This window comes from Mustelus asterias, chromosome 9, assembly GCF_964213995.1.
Source record: "Mustelus asterias chromosome 9, sMusAst1.hap1.1, whole genome shotgun sequence".
In the NCBI taxonomy this organism is placed as follows: Eukaryota; Metazoa; Chordata; class Chondrichthyes; order Carcharhiniformes; family Triakidae; genus Mustelus; species Mustelus asterias.
In genome coordinates, this window is record NC_135809.1 from 98,619,613 (window position 1) to 98,645,073 (window position 25,461).

Consider the following 25,461-nt stretch of genomic DNA (forward strand, 5'->3'; position numbering starts at 1 on the left):
TTTTGAGGTCACCTAATTGAAGTTTATATTGAGGGGGCTGATGGAGTTGAATTGAGCAAATTATTCCCTTGAGAAGGGTTCTAATACTGAGGAAGGCTAAATGATTTAGAGTATAGAGAAGGCTATTGAAGCAGCTCTTGCTTCTCTTCTCTCCTTGCCTTCACACACTGTTTCAACACAGGAAATTCTATACCTGTGCAAACTGTGAAAAATGCTGTATTCCAATAAAATCCAGCCTTCATAGCAAGTTTTCATGTAAAATGGAGTGGAATTTTGAAACACTAAATTCATTTCATTTGCATTTTCAATGCCTTTTTGATATTTGTTTTGTCTGTTTTGTTTTATATAATATTGTTTTAGCACTGGTTTTTCAGTGTCCATACATGTTTATGGTTTGAAATTATTCTGAAACATATTTCTAGTTTGAATTGGCAACCTGTGTCCAATTTTAATCAACATACCTCATGAGTAAATGATGGTGCTACATTGCTCCAAAGTATTTTAAAAAACAAAAATGTTAGTTTTCCTCTAACTTTCTGCAAACGAAATCTATTTAAGTGGAGAGATAAAAGCAATGTGTTTATTTTATGTAGTCCTCCTTGTCCTTGGACTAGCTATTCTTTTGTCATATTTACTGCAAAAATAAACATTCCTTTGTTTGTGTAGAAAATTCAGAACTTCAAAGGCAATCGCAGTGGTATTGACTTTGGTTTCTGTTACAGTAAACAGTTCCCGAGTCAAAGCTCAATATCGGTGCAAATGTTTATTTTTGTCTTATTCCAGTGAATTCTTTTCTACACAGAAATGTTTGTTGGTTGTTGCTGAAGTCTTCAGTGATTTAAACAAGTTGTCAGTTGCAACAATTCTAAATTGTAGACATCAGTATAATAACTAACTTAGAAGTGTGACCAGTTACATTGAAATTACTTGTGTTTATTCAACAACACCAAATACAAGATAAAAACATCCCCGACAAGTGAGAAATTGAGGGAGTGTAGCCTCTTAGCAACATGCCCTTCCTGTATTGGCAGGCATTTTAAGTCAACTAATTTTTAATACTTCAGGATTCAAAGCATCTCATTTTAATAACCAAATGTTTTAACTATGAAGGTTTTATTTGGGGAGGCCAAGGCTGTGTGTGAATATTGCATGTCGATTTTCTGGTTCTTCTAACGCTCACCCTAGTTGTTTGGCTGAACTTCGTGGCCCTTGCCAGTTCTGCGCAAAGTTGGTTCCTGTCAGATATGTTGGAGCAGTCAGGGCTGTCTTTAATATCCCTCCTCCACGTTATGTTTTTTCCCATGTTCCCCATCTAAATGATGTGAAAGTGCAGTCCATGTCCAAATGCGGCAAGAACTGAACAAAGTTTAGGTTTGGGCTGATCAGTGGCAAGTAATATTCGTGCCACACAAGTGCCAGGCAATGACCAGCTCCAACAAGAAAGAATCTAACCATCACCCCATACCATTCATTGGCATTACTATCACTGAATCCCCCACTATCAACATCCATTTACCAGAAGCTGAACTGGGATAGCCATATAAATACTCTGGCTCCAAGAGCAGGTCAGAGACTAGGAATCCTGTAGCAAGTAATTTGCTTCCTGATTGCCCCAAAGTCTGTCCACAATCTACAAAGCAGAAGTCAGGAGTGTGATGGGATACTTTCCCCTTGCCTTGTTGAGTGCAGCTCCAACAACATTCATGAATAAGTCTCGTAATACCAGGTTAAAGTCCAACACGCTTTTCTGGAATCACGAGCTTTCAGAATGGTGCGCCTTCATCAGGTGAGTCCAGATAACCTGTTGGACCTTAACCTGGTTTTGTGAGACTTCTTACTGTGCCCACCCAGTCCAACGCTGGCATCTCCACATCATAACATTCGTGAAGCTTGATACCATCCAGGCCAAAGCAGTTTGCTTGATTGACACAAACATTCACTCCCTCCACTACTGACGCACATTAGCAGCAGTGTGTTCTAATTTCTCAAGAGCAATTAGGGATGGGCAGTGAATGTTAACTTAGCCAGCGAAGCCACATCCCTTGAATGAATAAAACAAAACTGACTTCCATACTGTATACAGGGTTTGCATAATTTAACTGTGGCAGCTGAAGAGCTGAAATTTAATGGATATTGGTTTTATTTGGTTATTAATTGCAGTGCATTTTAATGTCGAGGTGCAAGAAGAATTTTGAATACACTGGGGGAAGAATGATAAATTGTGACCAAAACCTGTTGAGCACTTGCAGAGATTTACACAATTTAGTTGCATTAGATCTCCAAGCACCCTTAGAAACATAGAAAACTACAGCACAAAACAGGCCCTTCAGCCCCACAAGTTGTGCCAAACATATCCCTACCTTTTAGGCCTACCTATAACCCTCCATCCTATTAAGTCCCATGTACTCATCCAGGAGTCTCTTAAAAGACCCTATTGAGTTTGCCTCCACCACCACTGACGGCAGCCGATTCCACTCGCCCACCACCCTCTGTGTGAAAAACTTCCCCCTAACATCTCCCCTGTACCTACCCCCCATCACCTTAAACCTGTGTCCTCTCGTAGCAGCCATTTCCACTCTGGGGAAAAAGCCTCTGAGAGTCCACCCGATCTGTGCCTCTCAACACCTTATATACCTCTATTAGGTCTCCTCTCACCCTACGTCTCTCCAAGGAGAAAAGACCGAGCTATCCTCATAAGGCATGCCACTCAATCCAGGCAACATTCTTGTAAATCGCCTCTGCACCCTTTCAATCTTTTCCACATCCTTCCTGTAATGAGACGACCAGAACTGAGCACAGTACTCCAAGTGAGGTCTGACGAGGGTCTTATATAGCTGCATCATTATCCCCGGACTCCTAAACTCAATCCCTCGATTGATAAAGGCCAGCACACCATACGTCTTCTTAACCACCTCCTCCACCTGCGGGGCCGATTTTAGAGTCCTATGGACTCGGACCCCAAGGTCCTTCTGATCCTCTACAGTACTAAGAGTCTTTCCCTTTATATTGTACTCCTTCATCCCATTTGACCTGCCAAAATGGGCCACTATGCATTTATCTGGGTTGAAGTCCATCTGCCACTTCTCCGCCCAGTCTTGCATCCTATCTATGTCCCTCTGTAACTTCTGACATCCCTCCAGACTATCCACAACCCCACCAACCTTCGTGTCGTCGGCAAACTTACCAACCCATCCTTCCACTTCCTCATCCAGGTCATTTATGAAAATGACAAACAACAAGGGTCCCAGAACAGATCCCTGGGCACACCACTGGTGACCGACCTCCATTTAGAAAAAGACCCATCTATACACACACTCTGCCTCCTTTGGGCAAGCCAGTTCTGGATCCACAGGGCAGCAGCACCTTGGATCCCATGCCCTCTCACTTTTTCTAGAAGCCTTGCATGGGGGACCTTATCGAACGCCTTGTTAAAATCCATATAAACCACCACTGCCGCTTTCCCTTCGTCAATGTGTTTAGTCACATTTTCGAAGAACTCCACCAGGCTCGTAAGGCATGATCTGCCTTTGACAAAACCATGCTGAGTATTCTTGAGCATGCTAAACCTATCTAAATGCTCATAAATCTTGTCCCTCAGGATCTTCTCCATCAGCTTACCAACCACTGAGGTTAGACTCACCGATCAGTAATTTCCTGGGCTATCCCTATTCCCCTTCTTGAAAATAGGAACCACATCCGCAATCCTCCAATCCTCCGGCACCTCTCCCGTCTCCATCAACGACGCAAAGATAATCGCCAGAGGCTCTGCAATCTCTTCCCTCGCCTCCCACAGTAACCTGGAGTACATCCCATCTGGACCCAGCGACTTATCTATCTTGATGCCATTCAAAGATTCCAGCACAACCTCTTTGTTAAAGTCCACCCTTCTGACCATTTTTAATATGGCTTAAAGCTGCACAACCTCACAAGCTACATCCTGTAAGAGAATGATCTATTTTTCTGAACTTTTCCGAAGAGAATATAGTTTCTACGTCTTGTTTGAAAGTTAGTGAAAAAACCATGTGAAACCATTCACTGGGATTCCTCATGGCTCAAAGAATAAATGCTATAAGTGATGCAACGTTCAGCATATAGATTTAATCTTCACCAGAGCCTTTGTATTTGTTCATGGGAAGTGGGCATTACTGACAATATTACATAGAAACAATAATCCCAAACTGAGCATTGTGACATTAGTGTACCTTTAAGAATGTTTTTTGATTCATACACACAACCTTGGGTGATGTCATTTTTGGGAGGCGAAACAAACTGTAGGCAGGTCAGGTGACAGGGATTTCATTTTCAGTTTGGAGCTGCAGGTTTGAGTTTTTAAGTTTTAGAAAGGACAGCAAGCTAAAAAGAAGTGTTTTCTCTCCCCTTCTCCCCCCCCCCCCCCCCCCCCCCCCCACTCCCTGTTGTTCTGAAAATTCTGTTGGTTAGGTGAAAACAAAATCTTGTTTTCCTTAAAGGTGAAAACTTGCTGTTGTTGGGGGCTGGACCAGAATCTCTTGGTTTTGGGAAGCTGTCTTGTCTTCAAACTGTTCTGAGCCTCAAGAACATTTGACTGCAGAATTCAACTAATGGCCTCTATCGCAGTATCATGTGAGCATTAGTCTGTGTTAAACCTGTGAAAAGGGTCTTTGTCAATGAGATTGGTTTGATTGGAACATTGTAGAGATCTTTGTTAAGAGTTACACATTATCATGATTATTTGTTTCTTGTTTGTAATTGATAAAAGTTCTTGCTAATTTTCTTACTATACGTGTTAACTATATTCTTAAATAAACTTTGTTTGATAAAAGCTCCCCACTGGGTCACTTAATCATACTTGAAGTGAAATATCTCATGCTTATGCTAGCTAAATTCAGAATGCAAAACTTATGATTCAGGCGGGCTTCATAAAACACTTTTGGAGTTTCTAACCTGAACCTAACAGCATCCATGAGTAACTATTGCTTGATGGCAGTGCCAATGATGCCTTCTGTCACCTTGCTAAAGATAGAGGGTAGACTGATACAGGGATAATTGCTGGATTGAATTTGTCCTGCTGTGGTGAACCATCGTTGGTTACCACTGTGGGATTATTCCAATGTTACTGTTGGGTTAGGGTGTTGCCACTGTGGGGGTTGTTATAATGTTGTTGTTGGGTTAGGGTGTTTACACTGTGGGATTAATATACCTGTGGTGGATGCTGTTATGGCACATCCCGGTCGGGCCCCGCCTCCTGGGGAGAGGTATAAGACCCTCTGCTCAGGCGGGACCCCTCCAGTCTGGATTGGTGTACTCGTGTTAGATAGTTCCATTGTTTGTCAATAAAAGCCTTCAATCGCTGAAGCCTTGTACCTCGTGCTTGATTGTCGCGCATCACCTGCTTATTGTGACAGGGCATACTTGGGCAAATTTCGATTGTCAGGCAGCTGCCAGTGGTGTCGCTATACTGGAGCAGCTTGGCTAGAGGGAAGCTAGTTCTGGATCATAGGTCTTCAGTACTACAGTTGTGATGTTGTCGGGGGCATAGCTTTTGCTGCTAGCAGTACTTCAACCATTCCTTGATATCATATGGAATGAATCAAGTTGGCTGAAGATTGATTTCTTTGTTGGTGGGATGCTCAGGAGGAGGCCAAATGGATTATCCATTCGGCACTTCTTGTTGAAAATGGTTGTAAATTCTTTCATGGGCGTCACTGGCTGGCCAGCATTTATTGCCCATCCCTAGTTGTCCTCAGAGGGTAGTTGAGAGTCAACCACATTGCTGTGGCTCTGGACTCACATGTAGGCCAGACTAGGTAAGGACGGCAGATTTCCTTCCCTGAAGGACATTAGTTAACCAGATGGGTTTTTCCGACAATCAGCAGTGGTTTCATGGTCATCCGTAGATTCTTAATTCCAGATTATTTTTTATTGATTTCAAATTCTTCCATCTGCCATGGCGGGATTTGAACCTGGGTCCCCAGAACATTAGCTGAGTTACTGGATTAATAGTCTAGCGAGAATATCACTAGGCCAATGCCTCTCCCCTCTTCTGCACTGAAATGCTGGACCTAGCTATCATTAAGGCTGGGGTGTTTACGGAGTCATCATCTCTCATCAGTTGTTTGAATTTTCACCGTCATTCATGACTGGATGTGGCAGGACTTTGATCTGATCCATTGGTTGTAGGATCACTTTGCTCTGTCCATAGCATTCTGTTTCCGCTTTTTGGCATGCAAGTAGCCTTGTGTTGTAGATTCACCAAAATTCACCCTTTTAGGTTTGCTCGGTGCTGCCCCTGACATGTTGTGATACATACCCTACGGTAATGATAGAATGATGGATATGGTGGACCATGAGGTTACTGATTGTGATGGAATACAGGACTTCTCACTGAGCTTCAGTTTTGAGCTGTTAGGTCTGTTCTGAATCTTACCACAATTAGCAGGTGGTCATGTTAAACATCACAACAGATTGTCCTCCGTGTGAAGACGGAGCTTTGTCTCCATAAGGATTATGTGGTGCTAATTCCTAAATCTACAGCAGGTAGATTGGTGAGGACAAGACCAAGTACCTTCAGGATTCACCCAACTTGGTCAGTACTGATACTACTAAGCCACGCTTGATGGATCTTGGGAAGTCCCCCACCAGAGTACATCCTGTGTCTTTGCAACTCTCTGCTTCTTCTGAGTAGCGTCCAATGTGGAGGAGTCCTGATTCATCAGTTGGGCATATTAGACAGGTTGTACATCAAGTAACTGCGTGTTTTGGGTTGGAGGTGCCAACCTAACAGTATCCCACGAATAGTGTAATTTTCAGACAGAAACCGGACAAGGTGAGTGGATTAGAATCAGTGTTCAGAAGAAATTCAAATACTAAAACTATTGTAGCGAAACAAAATGTATATCTTACCCGTGTTTAAAATCCCATCGCTTGAAATGGAAATAGGAAACCTTCATATTTCCCTGCAAGCAATATTTATTTTTTTCCCAAGCCTCAGACATTTAGCTTTTCATGTTTTAGGAAGTATTATTGATCTCTGACATGGATTGGCTTTGTAGTTGATTCCAGTATCCAATTTGTCCTCCCTTACACCTCCTCTGGGAATCCTTGGACATAATTGTTTAAGTTTTAAATGGCAAGTTTTGAATTATAAATCTTTTGATGCTGCTCCTTCAAATTTGGATATTTACTTTTGTAAGTTTATTATGCAATTATCATTTATTTGAACAGTTTTTATTTTGATGCAAGAGTGCAGAGACCTGAGTAACATTGAAGTTTCTAGCCAGAACTCAGTTCCTTCTAAGATCATGGTAAATTGAGAACAGAGATGCTTTGTGAACAGAGGGGTGTTGGGTTAGTATATATGGACAAGGTCCCTCCTAGTTTTCAGAGTCAAAACCAGGCTGTCTGCACAGCGCACACAAGCAGGCAACAATTCATGTAAGACTTGAGTCACTAAATTGGTAAATTAAACTGTACAATGGAGACCACTGTTAGTCCGTGATAGGTTAAACTCTGAGAGCTGAACTCATTTCCTGCAAAATCCTACCTTGTGCCAACTTTACAGCCAACAATAGCTCTTTCAAATTATAGCCTTTAAAGCTAATATTCCCATAGTTTGTAGCTTTCATTAGGCGCCCCTTTTACTGCTCAATGCATTGCAACTGCCCTGTTGTATTATGTAGGAGCCATTTGTTGAAATATTCTGGGGATTTCTGACACGCAAAGTTAATTTGCCAAAACAAGCAAAATAGTACTGGTTGTATTTATTTTTACTAATATTGAGGACACAAGGAACCTGTAAGTTTCATGAATAGATTATTCTGTTCCAATTTATGAAATTTCCAAGAACTGAGGTAATGCCTTTATAACTTTCTGACAAGTGATTTTGTCCCTATCTTATCAAAAAGGGGTATGCTTGCCATTATGGGTGAATTAGATCATATCCAAGTATCTTGTGCTGCGACAACACTATGTAGCCTCACTGGCTTAAATATGTTTTTAATACCCCAGGAAGTTGTATATTAAATGCATTTTGTTTTGGACTTTATGAATAATTGGGACTCTGCATCTTGTGTCACCTTTTGTACCGTTCCCAAAATACCTTAGGTAGACTTGATAGTTGCTGTGCCTGATGAGGAAGTTGGTTCTACAGTCGTTCCATGTCTTGGCTGCTATCAGATAAATCCGAACTGAAGTGTTCATTATTCTGTGCTGTACCACTATGTAAATTCAACATCCTGCCCCGTACTATAATTTTTCTTGGGGAATAGTCTGATTGCAATGGATTCCCTTGACCAAACATGGTCTCCAATCCAAGTTACTGAGAAGTGTGCACAAGTTGACTTGACTTTTCTGGCCACTTGATATGAATATTCCTTTGCCCCATCGGTCAGTGTCCACTAGAGAGTTGGATAAGAATCTGCTTTTGAGCAAAAAGCTACCATTGTAGCTTAATCAGCTAAACTAGCACAACTTCCTAGCACAAAGTAAGCTTTCAGTTACTTGTCCAGCCAGTACCATTCTTAATTTAAGGTTTTGGCTTATATGGCTAGCTGGTGGAAACAATCTCAGCTCCTGCCAGGTCCCATTCAAGAGCCAAACGCTCTGCTTTCCCAGGAGGCTAAGGAAATTTGGCATGTCCGCGACAACTCTCACCAACTTCTACAGATGCACCATAGGAAACATTCTTTCTTGTTGTATCACAGCTTGGTATGGCTCCTGCTCTGTCCAAGACTGCAATAAACTACAAAGCATTGTGAACGAAGCCCAGTCCATCACTCAAACCAGCCTCCCATCCATTGACACTGTCTACACTTCCCGCTGCCTCGGAAAAGCAGCCAGCATAATCAAGGACCCACGCTCCCCAGACAAACTCTCTTCCACCTTCTTCCTTCAGTAAAAAAGTACAAAAGTCTGAGGACGCGTACTCACCGACTCAAAAACAGCATCTTCCCTGCTGCCATCAGACTTTTGAATGGACCTACCTTGCATTAAGTTGATCTTTCTCTACACCCTAGCTACGACTGTAACACTACATTCTGCACTCTCTCCTTCCCTATGTACAGTATGCTTTGTCTGTATAGTGCACAAGAAACAATACTTTTCACTGTATACGAATACATGTGACAATAAATAAAATCAATTTGGTTGGTTTAATTATGAAAAGCCCGAGGGTACCATGGGCCAGTCCAGCGCAGTTGTCCGATTTCATCGCCACCTACAGAGGGTTGACTAGATTTGAATCTTCTATGACTAGGCATTTCAACCTGCAGCTAGCATTATCCGAACAAGGTCTGGTAATGTCCCTATTGTCGTCTTAAAACCTCTGCGAATGTCCGTGTCCTACCCTCATCAAATTCTGACCATCATTGCCCCCTGTGCTTGATGACTGACATTGGCTCCTGGTTAAGCAGTGCCTTGATTTTAAAATTCTTGTTTTTAAATCCCTCCCATGACCTTGCTGCCGCCAACCTCTGTAATATCCCCCAGCCCTATAACTTCCAGGATATTGATGCTCCTCCAATTCTAGCCTTTTGAGCATCCCCACTTCCAATCACTCCGTGATTGGTGGCTGTTACTTAATTTGATGTCTTAATCTTGTTCTGGAGATCCCTCCCTAAGTTTCTCCACCTCTTTTCAACCAACTTCTTTGACCTGATTATTGATTAATTGTCCTCATTTTTCTTTATGTGGCTTGGTGTCACATTTTGTTCTACAATCCTGTGACATGCCTTGAACTGTTTTATTACATTAAAGTCACGGTATAAAAGTTGTTTTTTCCTGTGATCTAGAGGAACTTGGTGAAGTCAAAATTGTTATCAATCAGGATCTTTAGTTGCTATTTGAGGAATTGACAACTGTGACACATGCTCCTTACATCTTCTAACCAAGACTTTTGAGATGCTCTCTTAAATCATGCAAAGCCAGTGGAAACTGAATTAGGTTATGCTTTTGTGTAATTGTGTATCCTAGTGCATTAATGCAGTGCCACATTTCTCTTTAACCATTCAACATATTGCATGTACTTTTATTTTTCAAGTATTTTGTGAAGCCATATTATATCTTCATAACAGCTCTTGTTCTCTTTGGCAATAACTTTGAGAAGATCTCATTTCAGTTTTGAAGTTTGGCTGAAGAGACTGCCTATCAGTGATCTTTTGAAGGTCATGGTCAGTAATGTCCTTGTGGCTGAGGGCCTTGGACCAATCATCAATAGTGTAGAAACTATTAACCATCTCAACCTGCTAGTCATCAAGGCTATACTCTTGCCAAAGATGGCCAGAGATGCCCTCTTACTAAAGAATGTAAGTAACCAGTGGTGCAAGGTTCCCACGGTATTTAACAGCACAATTGGAAACTTGCACTGGTGACAAGGAAGCTGATTACGAATGTTTGTTTATGCAGCGTTTGAAGTCAAAGTTTATCCAGAATCCACTGAAAGCAATACGTGCAGCAAGGACTATAAATGGGCATGTAGTTTATGCAGACAGAATTTAGGGTGTTATCTAACTGCCTGGCAGCAAAAGGCCGCAGTCAATTTCCTTTCCTTCTGGAAGTAATTTTGCTCCTTTTAGAAGATTATAATCATCTCCGCATTCTAATAGGTTTTTGAGCACCAATGAACCATAACACAGGAGTCAGCATTAATTATAATCTCTGTGAATTCCAGGAAATAGAGCCCTTCCCAGTTCATCAGATTCATCGCTGGAACTGACAATATTTTTGTGTTCCCATACACCATCTTTTTTTTTAAATGCACGACTGATAGTCTCTGTACAGATATCATAATTACAACAAAAACATAATGAGACTGTAACTTGAGTTGGCTGCACCTGTGAGGAAGACATTGCCTCCAAAGCTTTACAACAGAGGTCTGTTGCAGAGGGACTCTGGCAGAGCCCAAACTGAGCATCAGTGTCACTTGACCATGCTGGCTATGAGACCTTACACAATGATCAAGATTAGATGAATAGGTCAATAATTAGCTGCGTTGGATTTGTCCTGTTTCTCATGGACAGAACATACCTGGGTAATTTTCTACATTGTTGGGTAGATGTCGGTGTTGTAGCTGTATTAAAGCAAGTTCGCTTAGAGCTCAGCTAATCCTGGAGCATAAGCCTTCAGAATCGAGTGCCTTCGGCTATTTTTTGATATCGTTTGGAATTAACTGAATTGGCTGAGTACTGGCATCTGTGATGCTTGGCTCCTCCATCATTGAGAATGGGGATATTTTTGGAGTCTCCACCTTCTGTCAGTTGTTTCATTGTCCACCATTCATGACTGGATCTGGCAGGACTGCAGAGCTTAGATCTGACCTGTTAGTTGTGGGATGGTATAATTCTGTCTATTGAAGGCTACTTGCACTGTTTGGCATGTGTGTTGTAGCTTCATCAGGTTAGCACCTCATTTTTCGGTGTGCCTAATGCTGCTCCTGTCATGCCCTCGTATACTCATTGAACTATGAATTGATCCCTGGCTTGATGATGATGTAGACTGAGGCATATTCTGGGCCATGAGGTTACAGATTGTGTTTGAATATAATTCTGTTGCTGATGGCCCATAGCACCTCATAGATGCCTGGATCTGTTCTGAATCAGTCCCATTTATTATGGTGACAGTTCCGTACAGCATGATGGTCGGTATTCTTGGTGTGAGAATGTGATGTTTTGTCCATAAAACTGTGTGATGGTCGCTCCTACCAATTCTGTGATTGACAGATACATCTGTGATGGGTAGATTGGTGAAAGTCAAATGAAGCAGGTTTTTCCCTCTTAGTTCTTTCACCAACTGCTGCAGGACCAGTCTTGTAATATGCCCTTCAAAACCTGGTCAGTAGTGATGCAACCAAGTCACCTTGGGTGATGGGCAATTAAGTCCCCCACCCAAGTACATTCTGTGCCTTTGCTACATTTACTGCTTCTTCCAAGTGGTATTCAATATGGAGGAGTACTGATTTACCAGCTCAGGGAGGGTGATATTCTCAGGAGATTTCCTTGTCCACATTTGATTTGAAAGACTTCTTGCAGTCCAGTGTAAATATTGAGGACTCCCAGAGCAATTCCCAATTTCCCCCCTCACCACCACCAGCACTTCCTGCTGGGTCTGCCCTGCCAATGGGACCAGTTATGCCCAGGAATAGTGATGGAAGAGTCTGGGGCATTGGCTGTACTGTATCATTTGGTGAGAATGACAATATCAGGCTTTTGCTTGGCTAGTCTTCAGAGAGAGCTCTCCAAATTTGGGCTCAAGTCCCCAGATATCAGTAAGGAGGACTTTGCAGTGTTGACTGGTCAGAGTGTGCCTTCATTGTTTCTGCTGCCTAATTTGATGCCAAGCTTTTCTTTTTCAATTTTCCTGTCGTGGTTTGGTGCAACTGGGTAGCTTGCTAGAACATTTCAAGGACAGTTTGAGTTAAGAACATCACTGTGGGTCTGGTGTCACATGTAGCCTAGAATGCATAAGGATGGAATATTTCCTTCTCTATGAACCAGATGGGTTTTTATGACAATCCAGTAACTTCATGGTCACTGTTACTAACACAAAAATTCCAGATTTATTTAATAACTGAATTTAAATTCCACCTACTGCTGTGGTGGGATTGACCTTTATGTCCTCCGAACACCCAGGATTAATAGTCCAGTAAAATTACCACTACACCATCATCCCCCTGAAGGTGAGGTGAGAGTGAATGCTCTTGACATTAAGACAGCATTTACCGAGTGTGGCATCAAGAAGTCCCAGCAGAAGTGAAATCATTGAGAACGGGGAAAACTCTTCGCTGGTTGGAGTTGTAGCTCCCCCAGAAGAAGATGGTTGTGGTTATTGAAGACCAAACATCTCAGCCCCAAGACATCACTGCAGGAATCTTCCAGGGTGTGCCCTCAGCCAAACATTTTCAGCTACTTCATCAGTGACCTTCTCTTCATCATAAGGTCTGAAGTGGGGATGTTCGCTGATGGTTGCCCAATGTTAAGCACCATTTGAAACTTCTGAGATAGCCAAGTAGTCAGTGGTGATATGCAGCAAGACCTGGACAACTTTCAGGCCTGGGCTGATAAGTGGCAAATAACATTAATGTCACACAAGTACCAAGCCAGAACCATCTCCAACAAAAGAGAATCTAACCATCTCCCCATGGCATTGCCATTGTTGAATCCCCCTCCATTGACATCCTGAGGGTTATCATTGGCCAGCAACTTCCATTTAAATACGGTAGTGACAAGAGCAGCTCAGAGGCTGGGAATTTTGCAACAGGAATTTTTGACTCCTGTCAAACAGGCACAAGTCACGAGTGTGAAGGAATGCTCTCCACTTGCCTAGATGAGTGCAGCTCCAAAAACATTTCAGAAATTCAACACTATCTTGGACAAAGCAGCCCACTTGACTGGCACCCCATACATAGAACATAGAACAGTACAGCACAGAACAGGCCCTTTGGCCCACGATGTTGTGCCGAGCTTTATCTGAAATCAAGCTATCCCACTCCCTATCATCCTGGTGTGCTCCATGTGCCTATCCAATAACCGCTTAAATGTTCCTAAAGTGTCTGACTCCATTATCACTGCAGGCAGTCCATTCCACACCCCAACCACTCTCTGCGTAAAGAACCTACCTCTGATATCCTTCCTGTATCTCCCACCACGAACCCTATAGTTATACCCCCTTGTAATAGCTCCATCCACCCGAGGAAATAGTCTTTGAACGTTCACTCTATCTATCCCCTTCATCATTTTATAAACCTCTATTAAGTCTCCCCTCAGCCTCCTCCGCTCCAGAGAGAACAGCCCTAGCTCCCGCAACCTTTCCTCATAAGACCTACCCTCCAAAGCAGGCAGCATCCTGGTAAATCTCCTCTGCACTCTTTGCCACATCCTTCTTATAGTGAGGTGACCAGAACTGCACACAATATTCCAAATGTGGTCTCACCAATGTCCTGTACAGTTGCAGCATAACCCCACGGCTCTTAAACTCCAACCCCCTGTTAATAAAAGCTAACACATTATAGGCCTTCTTCACAGCTCTATCCACTTGAGTGGCAACCCTTAGAGATCTGTGGATATGAACCCCAAGATCTCTCTGTTCCTCCACAGTCTTCAGAACCCTACCTTTGACCCTGTAATCCACATTTAAATTAGTCCTACCAAAATGAATCACCTCACATTTATCAGGGTTAAACTCCATTTGCCATTTTTCAGCCCAGCTTTGCATCCTAACTATGTCTCTTTGCAGCCTACAACAGCCCTCCACCTCATCCACTACTCCACCAATCTTGGTGTCATCAGCAATAAAATAAAGCTCAGTCATACACCACTTTATTTCCTCCCTCCACCACTGGCAACAGTGTGTACAAGTAGCAGTGTAGCAACCCGCCAAGTTCCAATCTAAATGTTGTAAAGGTATGTTCATATATACCATACCCATTCTTGTAAGTGCTTTAACTTTGCTAGTTCATCAATTAGGCAACAGAGATCTTGCTCGAATCCTCTGGCAGTGGCATTTATGTTCCAGTTAAGATGAACAAAATGCAGCCACAATGTAAAAGTTTTAAGTTTCATGGGGAGAATGCTTAACATAATGCTAACTTGTTTGCAGATTATTACTGAAATTACTGAATTGTAAGCAAATAAAATACTCGTGTTCAACAGATCTTTAGGCATTTGAGAAAAGACAGGATAATATTTCAGGTGTAAATAATTTTTCAGCACTAAGTGGAAGGTGGTAAGATTGTATGGAGTGATTATCAAATCTGTCTATTTAACATGATGGAGTGGTTATCAAATCTGTCTATTTAACAGTGAGCAAAATTGCAAATATTGAATTGTGCAGTGGCTTTGATTTAGAGAGAAATGATAAGTCAAGACCTTCAGTAATCCTATACTGAGAAGTGAAGAAATTAACTAAGATTCTCAATTTGGTTGTTTTGTGGTAACCCCAAATGGAATCTATAATCATGACAGCATTGAACAAGAATGGGTTGTATTCAACTCTTTGGCCCTCCATAGAAAAATAGTCTGCTAATCACAGTGCAAGCTCCTATGTGAAAAGTGGTCTTGTCAGACCTATATTACAGCATGAACTATGGTAATGTCTTGTGTATTTATGGGGGTGGGGAGGATGGAGGGGTAGTGGGTTGCATGGATTGACATTTGAGTAATGTGAAGTAAGATGATATTGGCAAAGGTTAGGACAAATTGATGGCTTGGGGGGGAAAAATTGGGAAAACCGAATCTAATATATGACGTGCTTTACGTTCACTAAAATGAATCCAACTCCATTGATATCCTGGGGGTTATCATTGATCAGAAACTGAAATGGATCAGCCGTTTTAATACTGTGGCTACAACTTCTAAACTAATTTCTTTTCTCTCAAACGCCTCATAATACATTCCCTACTATGATAGCAAAACATTAAGAGCTTGTGCAATTATATCCAAATAATTAATGGAGTCCACTAGTTTAGAGCTGACTTTGGACACCCAAGAGTTGATGCTGATTTGTGCTTTGATTTTCAGATTGTTATTGTACAGTTTGTATTTATGTTGGGATGTAGTTATCTGGTATTTCTATCCTGCCATAAGATGAAAGAACCTACATTTTAAAAAGTTACGGAAACCCACCTACAGTATTCGGAAACATTGTACGCAAATAATCACCTGTTTGAAGATTGTAGGAGAAAGTGATATGAAGACAAGGAACCCTAGACATACTTATGCATATTTGTTGGTGAAGTTGTTGCAATCAAGGAATGACTTGTGTACTTACTAATTATAAAGATGTGTTGAATTGGCTTTAACATGGAAACAAATGTTGAATTGTGCAAAATTTGTCCCCATCTTTATACTGACTTGCCAGGGTATGATCTGTTACCATACCATGTATGTTCATAGGGCTGCTCTTGGAGCAATAGCAGCCCATTCCATCATGTGATATACCACTACAGAGACTAATCCATTTCCTTATCCAATGTCCTCCCTTGCCTTCGTGTTCCCTAACAAAGGGAAATGTTTTGATTACTTTCATTTTTCTTCTTCCTTTATTGCTAAATTTAGAGTCTCTTGTATCATGAAATATGACAAGTTTTCAATTTATTCTGATGGGTATCGCTGAAGGGAAATGATTGCAGTGAATCAAGTTCAATATGCCTACAACTATTGTGCAATGCGTTCACTTAAATTGTTGCCTTATCACACTCTAACTTGAAATCAAATTGACGCAGATAGAAGGTTTTTCTAGGAACTGCAAATATCTGACCAGAATAACAATTTGTTAAACTATTGGAAATAATGAAAAAAAATCTTAAGTAGCTGACATATTAAAAAATATACATTACATTTTACTTGATGCAAAATGTGCCCTGTTTGTGCGTAACATTTTTTAAATAATCACTGCAACATGAAATATGTTAGTTGTGCAGTCATTGATTATGTATGTTACCGGGTATAAAATTGTTGGATTGTCTGCATCATAGTAGTGAATTTAATAAAATGTATGACATGTGGCAGTTATTTGAGGAATGAAACCCCTTAATTAACATAATTATTGCTCAAGCAGTACACAGCCCGGGATTAACAGTACAAGGTCCAGTAGCTAGCATGCTTCTGTCCAAACATCTGGGTTACCCCAAGATGCTGAACAAAGGTAGAAGGACAGCATTTGTTTTCCTTTCTGAATAAAATAATGGTGTGTAAATTTTACATTTGGAAGTGTAATTGATGTTGCTATTCCAATCATGTGGAGACCCCTTCCTGAGTGGTTTTATTTTCTCTGCCACCCCTCCATGCAAATCCGTCAGCAATTGAAGACTCGTCACTCAAAAGAAAAGGAAATCCTGCACTTTTCACTGTGATATGGATTTTTATGTAAAGTGTAGCTTCTATTGTCTAACACTCTCGTCAGTGAAAGCATAGTTTACCTATCCCAATACAGATGTTAGGACAGAAGCATGTTAGCCACTGGATCTTGCACTTTTAATCTCAGGTTGTGCACTGTTTGGGGAAACAAGTTTGTTAATTTAGGGGTTTCATTCCTGAAATAGCTGGCATATGTCACAGATTTTATTAAATTCGCTAGTACAATGCACCCATTCCAATAATTTTATATCTGGCAACATACATAGCCAATGACTGCACAAGTGACCTATTTCATGTTGCAGTGCTGAGGTCCAAAAATATTATCAACAACATTCTGCATACAAACAGGACAAGTTTTGTATCAATTAAGTAAAATGGATATATTCCTTTTTACATTTAGTATTCCTATTAAGATTTTAATAAAAATGAGAACTAGGCGTTGTCCCCTTTCCATTAATTAATCTCACTCTGGAAGGAATAAATCCACTTGTGGGTTTCTGCAAAGCCAATGTTCTATTATGGCTAATACATGGAATGTGGAGATGCCGGCGTTGGACTGGGGTAAACACAGTAAGAAGTCTCACAACACCAGGTTAAAGTCCAACAGGTTTATTTGGTAGCAAATGCCACTAGCTTTCGGAGCGCTGCTCCTTCGTCAGGTGAGTGGGAGTTCTGTTCACAAACAGGGCATATAAAGACACAAACTCAATTTACAAATTAATGGTTGGAATGCGAGTCTTTACAGGTAATCAAGTCTTAAAGGTACAGACAATGTGAGTGGAGAGAGCGTTAAGCACAGGTTAAAGAGATGTGTATTGCCTCCAGACAGAACAGTTAGTGAGATTTTGCAAGCCCAGGCAAGTCATGGGGGTTACAGATAGTGTGAACCCAAGATCCCGGTAGTGTGAACCCAAGATCCCGGTTGAGGCTGTCCTCGTGGGCGGAACTTGGCTATCAGTCTCTGCTCAGCGACTCTGCGCTGTCATGTGTTGTGAAGGCCGCCTTGGAGAACTCTTACCCGAAGATCAGAGGCCGAATGCCCGTGACCGCTGATGTGTTCCCCAACAGGAAGAGGTTCAACAGATTTTCCTTAAATGAATCCTTCGTGGGCTTGGAGATTAATTTAAGGAAAATCTGTTGAACTCTTCCTGTTGGGGAACACATCAGCGGTCACGGGTATTCGGCCTCTGATCTTCGGGTAAGCATTCTCCAAGGTGGCCTTCACGACACACGACAGCGCAGAGTCGCTGAGCAGAGACTGATAGCCAAGTTCCGCACACATGAGGATGGCCTCAACCGGGATCTTGGGTTCATGTCACGCTATCTGTTACCCCCACGACTTACCTGGGCTTGCAAAATCTCACTAACTGTCCTGTCTGGAGACAATACACATCTCTTTAACCTGTGCTTAACGCTCTCTCCATTCACGTTGTCTGTACCTTTAAGACTTGATTACCTGTAAAGACTTGCATTTCAATCATTATTTTGTAAATTGAGTTTGTGTCTTTATATGCCCTGTCTGTGAATAGAACTCCCACTCATCTGACGAAGGGACAGCGCTCCGAAAGCTAGTGGCTTTTGCTACCAAATAAACCTGTTGAACTTTAACCTGGTGTTGTGAGACTTCTTATTGTGTAATGCATGGAAGTCAGCATCAATTTGTTGAAAGCAAATGGTGTTCAATTAACTTGATTTGATTTTTTTTTGAAGAGAGGGCAGATGAAGGCACTATGGTTCACGCGTATATGGACTTTCAAAAGGCTTTTGACAATGTACCATATCTAAACATCCTTGACATTAATAGCCACTGCCAACCTGGCTAAGGCACATAAAGTGAAGATGATAGTAGTGTTGAGCAATTGGTTTTCAGACCAGAGAGAAGTATACAGTGGTTTTCCATGGGGGCTGGTATTAAAAACACTGTTCTTTTTGGTATATATTGATGACCTGGATTTGGATGTATATGGCATTATATCTAAGTTTGCAGAACTTGGCAATATAGTATAATAATGATGAGGATAGTAACAGACATTCAGGGGGATATAGATGGGCAAGTACCATGGTGATGATATAGCACAGAAAGGGACCACTTGGCAAATTGTCCATGCCGACCCAACGACATCCCGGTGCCCTTTCTAATCCCATCTTCCTGCATGTGGCCCATAAGCCTGCAGCTTACAGCACTTAAGGTATTTTGTAAGAGTTTAGGGTCTCTGCATCCACCACCAACTCGGGCAGCAAATTCCAGACACATGGCAGATGAAATTTAACAGACTGTCATGATTAATTTTGACAAGAATGAGGGGAGGCAGTATGAACTAAATAGTATAATTTTGAAGGGGGTTTTGGAACAGAGACACCGTGAGGTGTGTGCGCACAAATCATTTGACAGCACAAGTTGAGAAGGCAGCTTCTTATAAAAAGCATATGGCATTCTTGGCTTTAGTAATGAAGCCGGAGAGTGCAAAAGTAAGGAGGTTATGCTAAACCTTTCATGGTTGGGCCTCAGTAGTATTATTTCCCATTTGAGAAGGATAACAATGGTTTGGAGAGAGTGCTGAATAGTATAAGGGATGGGAGACCTCAGTTGTGGAAAAAGTGGAGAATCTGGAATTGGTCTCTCTTCTTTGGGAAGGTTACTAAGAGCTTTACCAGAGGTGTTCAGAACCACCAATGGATTTGATAGAATAAGTGAAGAGAAACTACTTCCCGTGATCAGAAAAGATAGGCTGACGATAATAGGCAAAGAAACTAGAGGTGAAATTATATACAGCAAATTGTTGTGACCTTGGATGCATTGCCTGAAAGGATGGTGGAAGCAGATTGAATTGCTGCTTTAAAAACTCAATCAGATAAATGCTGGAAAAAATATATATAAATTGACAGATCTTTCAACAAACCAGCTCAGGCATGATGGGCCAAATAACCTTCAGTGCTGTATCGCTGTACGATTCTGCACTCGCTTCACCTGAAGGGGCAATTTGTCGGCATTCTTGTATTTTAAGTTTAGAACAATCAGACAGATTGAGTTCATAGGTAGTTCTGGAGTTTGAGGGTAATGTACTTGCCAACCATGCTGCTGCACTGCCCACAGCTTTCTGAAAAATTACGTATGAATTCCAAAAACTATAGAGTAGCACACTTGGAGCATTGTGCTGCTTGTGGTGTTTGTTTCATTTTTACTCCCGTATGGTTTGTATCAGTTTACCTTCCTTTAGACCACTGTGTTGCCTTGAGCAAGTTTCTGCTGGCTGTGTTTACACAGAGGGAGAAAAAGCTGAAAGAAGCCAGTTCATGCGTGGTTCTCTATGAAATGCATTTTTTGAAAAAAAATTCTATTCCTGTTTCAACCTGTCTGGTCGAGTAGTTTAGACAGATGTGAGCTTGAGCATGTCCTGGCATGACTGCACTGTGCACACTCTGTTCTTCACAAAATATGCACTGTCTGACTCAAAAGTAGAAGGTGGGAGTTCTCTTGAGTGAAACCATCCTGTTGAACTGCAATCCTATCAAGTAGGACGATACATATTCTCTTTCACATATATTGCACAAAGAATTTCCTAATTGGAAAAATAACGCAGTTCTGATTGAAGAGTGTTTAAAAAATCCTGGAATCCCATGTAATAAAAATTGTATTTAACCAGCCAACTACAGTAAATCAGTGATCCCAGTAATTAATTGTGTTCCACTGTAGGTTTTCTTGTTTTATGACTTTTGACTGAGCACATTATTGAAATGTTCAATTTTGGTCCATTTTGAGGAATTTAGGAACATTTTTTTTTCTTTACCAGCTGTTTTGTCACAATTAAACAGAAGAACGAAATGCTTTTTTTAAGGTTCCATGAAAATTGGTAGCCCTCTGGAACCTTTTCCAAGCTAGTTTTTGTGTATGTCTAGTTAGATAAAGTGTGTCGAGGAATTTGACAACATATGATCTTTCTGCAAATGCTATGTGCTTTCTGGCAAGGTAGAAATCTGGTTTGAATTGAGTTCCATCTGAGGCCTTCAGATCTATTTGTGCTAAGACAGGTTTGAAGGTCTCATTTTGATACTTGGTCTGGTGCTAAGTTACCTGATCTCAGCATCCGGTGTAGCATCTGGCCTCAACAGCATAGCATGATTTCCCAATAAATCCATCTTTGGCTGTACTATGCAAATATTTTATATATGGGAGATGCATTTTGTTATGCCATACTGTGAATATTTTTGTCTCGTCTCATTTCGGGATGTAAAAATCATTATTTAATATGTATATGCATTTTTCTAAACACAAACATTATTGTTCACATGAATCTGGCATTCGTGTGGGAGTGGACAATGCTATAGAAAAACCCTGAAGGATCTTGAGTGAGCAAAATAGAGCATTGAGGACGTAATGTAGAACTGGAGGTGATTACAGAGATGATTTGATGGTGAGATAAATATTAAGAAAGCAGGGTTTGTGGTGGAAGCTGAAATCAATCACATTGATGGTCTTTATTGAGCTGTAAATGAACAGTAATGCAGGATACATTGTTGAATGCATTGGGGATATCAGAAGAAATGGTGGACAGGTAGAGTTTGGTAACAGAATAAAAGCTGGCCTTGTACTTCAGGGTAGTTTTGCTAAAGGGGCTAAATGTTGATCATGAAGAGGAGCGATCTAAGAGAAAATCTTTATGTTGGGGTACCCAGAGTGCGATGAGATGACAAAGAATAAGCCATACTCCCAGAGGACCATGGGCTGTTTTTCCCTTTGAGACAGAGTTGTCTGGTGGCGAACAGGATTTGAACCCATGTTGTTGGCGTTGCTTCACATCACAAACCGGCTATCCAGCCAACTGAGCTAATACGGCAGAGAACATAATTATCAACTTTTTGATCAACATCACAAACCAGCCGTCCAGCTAACTGAGTTGATATGGTATTGTCAACTTTTTGATGGTCTCTGTGCTGTTAGACTGCTGCTTCCAACTTTAGCTGTGAATTACTTTTAACTTCTTGCTTCAACTTGCAAGCAGCTGCAATTTATGCATTGCCCTAGGCTAGGAAAGGAGATGGGAAGGGTGTGGTAAGGAACCTGGATTACCAAGCTTGCTTCAGTGATCCCCATTGGAGCGTGCATGTTGTGAACACCTTGAGGATGGGATCTGGATCAAAAATTCCTTCCATGAATAAATGGCTTGTCGGAGTGGTACAAAAATAAGCAACTTGAAGATTATTTTAAAAAATGCTTCACTTGATTATTATAAAGCGTGCACACACGGTGATATTAGATTAGCTGACTAAAAGCTTGGTCAAAGAATGTCTAAAAGGATGAAAGTGAGATAGAGTGGCAGAGAGATTTAGGGAGGGAATTCCAGAGTTCAGGGCCCAGGCAGCTGAAGGCATAGCCCCCTAATGGTGGAGCAATTAAAATTAGGAAGGTACCAAGCTGCCAGAAAAAGATGAGTGCAGAAAACTCAAGTTGTGGGACTGGAAGAAATTGCACAGATATGGAGGGTCAAGGAGCGATTAGAAAACCAGGATTAAAATTTTAAAATCTTGACCAGGAACCAATGTAATTTAACGAGCACAGGGGTGATGGGCAAAATGGTCTAGGTGCGAGTTAAGACACAAGCAGCTAAGTTTTGGATGATCTCGAGGGTAGAATATGGGCAACCTTTAGGGTAGCAGAGTGTCATGGACCCGGGTTTGATTCTGGCCTAGGATGATTGTGTCTGTGGGGAATTTACACATTCTCCCAGTGTACGTGTGGATTTCCTCCGTGTGCTCCAGTTTCCATCCACAGTCCAAAGATGTGCTGGTTATGTGGATTGGAGGGATGGGCCTGGGTAAGATGCTCTTTCGGAGAGTCGGTACAGTTTCAATGGGCTGAATAGCATTCCTCTGCATTATAGGGATTCTATGGACCAGCTGTAAGTGTGTTGGAACAATCTAGTCTAAAGGTAACATGCATGAATGAGAATTTCAGCAGTTGATGAACTATGATGAGGGAAAAGTTGATGTTATGGAGGTGGAAGTTGGCAGTCTTAGTGATGGCGTGAATACGTGGTCAACTATGATACCAAGGTTATATACGAACAAGGAGTAGGTCATTCAGCCCCTCCAGCCCACTCTGCCATTTAATAAGATCATAGCTGATCTAATAGTTATTATCACTCCTTGTTTAATAATCTATCCACCTCTACCTTAAAAATATTCAAAGCTTCTGCTTCAGAGAAATTAATTCATCTCCATTTTAAATGGGTGACCCCTTATTTTTGGACAGTGACCCCTGGTTGTAGATTCTCCCATAAGAAGACAAAACATCCCCTTCCCCCCAATCAATCTCCTTCAGGGTCTTACAGTTTCAATCAATTTGCCCATTACTCCAGCAGATACAAGCCTAGCCTGAACAACCTTTTCCTTTATAAGGCAACCCACCCATTCCAGGGTATTAGTCTGGTAAACCTTCTAACTGCTTCCAACGTATTTACACCCTTCTTTAAATAAGTTGACCAATACTGTACACAATACTCCAGATGCGGTCCCATTCATGAACTGCACAACTGAATCATAACCTCCCCACTTTTGTATTAAATTCCCCTTGCAGCAAATGATGCTTTCCTAATTACTTGCTGTACCTGTGTACTAACCTTTGGTGATTCGTGCACCAAGACACCCAGATCCCTCTGCTATCTCTCACTATTTAGATCGTATGCTTTTTTATTCTTCCTGCCAAAATGGAGAATTTCACATTTGCTCACTTTATACTCCATTTGCCAGATCTTTGTCCGTTTGCAACTTATCTATATCGTTTTGCGGCCCCCTTATGTTCGCTTCATAATCTACTTTCCTACTTTGTGTCGTCAGCAAATTTGGCAACTGTCCCTTCATCCAAGTCATTTATATAAATTGTAAACATTTGAGCTCCCAGCCTTGATCCCCCCCCCCCCCCCCCCCCCCCCCCCGTTGTTTCACTGGCTGGGTGATGGGAATAGCTCAGCTCAGTGGTCAACGGCAAAATATCCTAAGGCACCACATGGAAGCATTATCAACAGACTTTGATACCATGTCACATAAGAAGAAATTAGGGCAGATGATCTAAGAGCTTGGTCAGATAAGTATCTTTTTAAGGAGTGTCTTAAAGGTGGAGTGAGGCAGAGAGGTTTAAGGAGGGAATTTCAGAGCTTGACACTTGGAGCCCAGACAACTGAAAGCATGGCTGCCGCTGGTGGAGTGATTAAAATTAAGTTTCAGAAACCAGAGTTAGAGATACAAGAGGTTTATTTGCCCAACATATTTTTTCCCCCAGCAGAAGAGAAAATTACTTACCTACTCACCTTTTAAGGAAACTATTATCTTTTTTTTTAACTTGAACTTGATTTACATTAGTTTCTGTATTGGCATCCAGCCTTGTGTATATTCTGCATGGCCTTTCAGCTTCATTGAAAACTGGAAGTATCTAAGCTTTAATAGACCTCCTAAGTGGAATCTAGATACATTGTGAAATTGAATGCTCTGAGAAATTCTGAACTTCCATTTCTATATAATTGGCAAGGTGTATTGCAATGAAAACCGTGTCATGCATTTATGTCTTTGGAAAAGAACTTCAGATTATTTTTCAATGAAGAGATTGATCATGTCCTCAGCAAGGCTTTTTCAACTCTAAAAGTTCACAGGAGTAGAAGTTTACTATATTGCTTCCCTCTATCAGTTAAACTGTATTACAATTCCAAATATTTTCTGTTTCTGCTATGTGTATATTCTACAATGTGGAATATGTTATTTGTATTCTACATAAAAAAGTGTTGTTTAAAAAGAGATTTAATTAATTTGTCATGTAAAGTTACAATGGTCAAACTTCAGGGAAATCGCCAGTCTACAGCCGGCTTGCATATAAGCCAAGAGCTTGGGGCTTTTAGTACTGAATGCAAATCTACAACATGATGTCCATGAGTTTCATTTTGCTCCGAATAAAACCAGCTCTTAAGTCTGCCTTTAGACAAAATTGAAATTGATCCAGGTGGTTGAAAATGCGATATTTGAGGTAAAACGTTTTTTTTCTTTGCGTGTGTGCAAGATCTTCCTCTGATTCCACATCTTGGAAGTGGCTTCATGAATTAATTTGTTGCTTAGTTGAACATGGTTAGGTTATATTAACATTATAATTTTGATGTAATCAATTTTAAGTTTAAAATTGTGGTAAGCGGCAGATTGCCAACATGCCATGGAAAGATAAGAAGCTGACTAGAGGTTGATTAGTACAACTTCTAAACATTTGAGGTGTATTGTAGCAAAGATTGTCACACGCTATGCTTGTACTTACAGCAAGGAAAATGTTCACCCTTTTGAAAAGTAGGAAAGGGAGGGGAAACAGGCTGAAAAGAATTTGGGGGAAGGAAGTAAGAAATCTTGCTGGAAAAGTGACCGCAAATGTTCTAATAATCACCAAGATGATTAGTTTAGATGTGGGAAGGGTACTGATGCAGAAGTTGGTTCCTACTCTGGTATCTTTTAAATTCGGAACAGCTGTTTTCAGTCATATGCCTGAAGGTTTTCCTTCTCTTTGTAGACGCTCCCTAGATTTATCGTCCTAGCTGTTGATGGAATCAGTGAATTACTTGTCCTTTCATGCCAAATCCAAGCACTTCTGATTGGATGAAAGCAAAGG

General features: G+C 41.2%; 1 protein-coding gene across 3 annotated transcripts in view; it reads left to right on the forward strand.

Moving 5' to 3' along the window:
* The window catches only part of mob2a (MOB kinase activator 2a), a 221,389-nt gene that overhangs the window by 158,087 nt on the left and 37,841 nt on the right, over nucleotides 1–25,461 (forward strand). The gene's annotated exons all lie outside the window — the stretch shown is intronic.